Genomic DNA, 2564 nt, shown 5'->3' with positions numbered 1-2564 from the left:
TGAGGCCACACTCTTCAGTGAAATAAATCAGACACATAAGTTTGAATATGACACTTTTCTCTTCTGTGAGAAACTGAAAGCGTGAATAAGGAGCAAAAAGGGTGTTAGCTATTGGGAAGCAGGAAGAAAATGTTCAAATAGGAAAGGAAACAAGAGAAGGGGAAGAGGAAAAGGAAAGGAAGAAAGAATAGAGGGGGAAAGGAGGCAAAGCCTTCGTAAATAAGGAGGGCAGGCGTATTGAAGGGAGGGAGGAGAGTGAGGGGTAACCACACTCTCAGGACATACCATGTACAGCTACAAATTCCCCACGATGAGTGTGATCTTTGTGTGTATCAAAGTCTACCAGTAAAGGGACAGCGAGGTAGCTCAGCCGTGTAACTCGCCCGCTTGGGCAAGCTCAGGCAGATGCAGGGGCCGTGGTTCAATTCCCAGCACCACACACTGTGCCAACCCCGCTCTCAGGGCAGGAAACTGCCCAAGGCCTTGAAACTTATGGAACTACAACTTGTTATTACTATAAAGAATCACCTGGAAATTTCAAAGAGTTAAGTAAAACTTACTTTATCCCATTTTCTGAGAAATGTAATCCCTTATAAATCCCTGAGGGCTGAAGTATTTTACTATAACTGTATGAAATGCTGGTTAAGAAAAGCTGTATTTCCTTTTACCTCATGTTGTGAAACTGAAGAGTTCAATTAAAATATATCCACTGTCTTGGAAAAAAAAAAGTGTCAAACACTAGATTTTAGTTCACAACATATTTGCCCAAATGCTTTTTAGGCCAAGAAGTACTCGCCAAGACTCATAAATAAATAAAAATGTTGATTTCAGGCTGGGGAGATGGCTCAGGAGAATAAGCGCTTGCCTGGCAAGTGCAAGGGCCTGAGTTCAATCCCCAGTTCTGAGAAGAAAAAAAAAAAAATGTTGATTTCATGAAAGCAAAGGATTGGGCTGGTGAGATGGCTCAGTGGTCTAGAGCACCTACTTAGAACAAGCTTAGCAAAAAAGCACAGGGACCGCAGTTCAATCCCCCAGCACCACATGCCAGCCAGCCCCGCCCCCTGGTGGGCTGAGCTGGACACACACACACACACACACATAAATTTAAAAAAAAAAAGCAAAGGATAACAATTAGAAACTATACATGTGTCTAATAATAACCAACACATTATAACAGGCAGACTTGAGGAAAGACTGGCCAATTCTAATCCTAATGAGCGGTTTCACTAACCCGCCTCAGAACTGAAAGAACAAGCAGAGTGAAATGAAAAGGGTATAGAAATTCTAGTGACAGGAGCAGCAGAGGCCAGCCAATGGCGCACGGAGAACACACTGAGCACACCCCACAGTGCGACACATTCTGGAACATAAACACTGTCACACATTCTCTTAACACAAGGCGCTCACGCTAGAAAGCATTAACACTGGGATAAGTAGGAAACACTCATATGTTTGGAAACTGAAGAAAATATTTTGATCTGAGTGACAGTGACAATGTGGCACAAGTGCTAAAACTGTATTTTGAGAAAATGTAGGGGATGAGGGACAGGAAGAAAGAAGGAAGGAGTTTGAAGCCCAGTGAGTTATACACCTATCCCAACAATTTAGGAAAACAGTCAGGCACATACACCTATCATTCCAGGTGCCCAAGAGGCTGAAGCAAGAGGATCACAAATTTGAGATCAACATGAACAACTTAATGAATCTTTATATCAAAATAAAAAAGACAGAACCAGCGAGATAGCTCAATGGACGAAGCACCTGATTATGCAAGCACAGGGACCGAGGTTTGATCCCTAGTATTACATGCTGTGCTGGCCCCGCCCCTGGGCACACCGAGGTCACCAAGTCCAGGCGTGGTGGCACACGCCTGTGTAGTGGTTGATACTTGTGTCAACTTGTCCGGATGACTCCGCGGTGCACTTCCTGCACTTCTGGCTGGTGGGGTCCCGCCCTAGGGCACAATTGGTTCTGTCCCCAGAGTGACTCAGCACAGAGAGACCATAGAAAGGGGCTGAGGAAGTGAGGACCTTCCACTTTGTCGGAGGAACTTCAGTCTTCACATTCGGCTTGGACTTCATCGCCTGGCTGGCAGCGCAGACTCTTCCACCTCCGGCTTGGATCCTTCACCTTCCATCGTCGCAGACTCTACAGTCTTCCTTCACAGACCCATCAGCTGACGAATAGAGACTTGCACAGAGCACAGCAGTGAGCTTCTGACCTTGGGACTGAACTCCCCAGTCTGGGGTGTGCAGACGCCCTCTGCACGCTCCCCCATCTGACTCTGCGGCTGATTGTCATAAGCCAGTCTTGTAATTCCTTATACATTGTATATCTTGTGTTAATATCTATTCCTTATATTATATGTGTTCCTCTAAGTAAACCCCTGACCAATACAGCTTGTAATCCCAGCACTGGGAAGGCTGAAAACAGGAGGATCACTATGAGTCTGACCTGCATAGTTAGACCCTGTATCAAGTACATAAAAAATAAAAATAGGGGCTGGGGAGATAGCTCAGTAGAATAAGCACTTGCCTGGCAAGTGCAAGGGCCTGAGTTCAATC

The sequence above is a fragment of the Octodon degus genome, unplaced genomic scaffold (genome assembly GCF_000260255.1).
Source record: "Octodon degus isolate 3935 unplaced genomic scaffold, OctDeg1.0 scaffold00010, whole genome shotgun sequence".
Lineage (NCBI taxonomy): Eukaryota > Metazoa > Chordata > Mammalia > Rodentia > Octodontidae > Octodon > Octodon degus.
The sequence above is the reverse complement of the archived record's forward strand: the minus strand, read 5'-3'. Positions refer to the sequence as shown.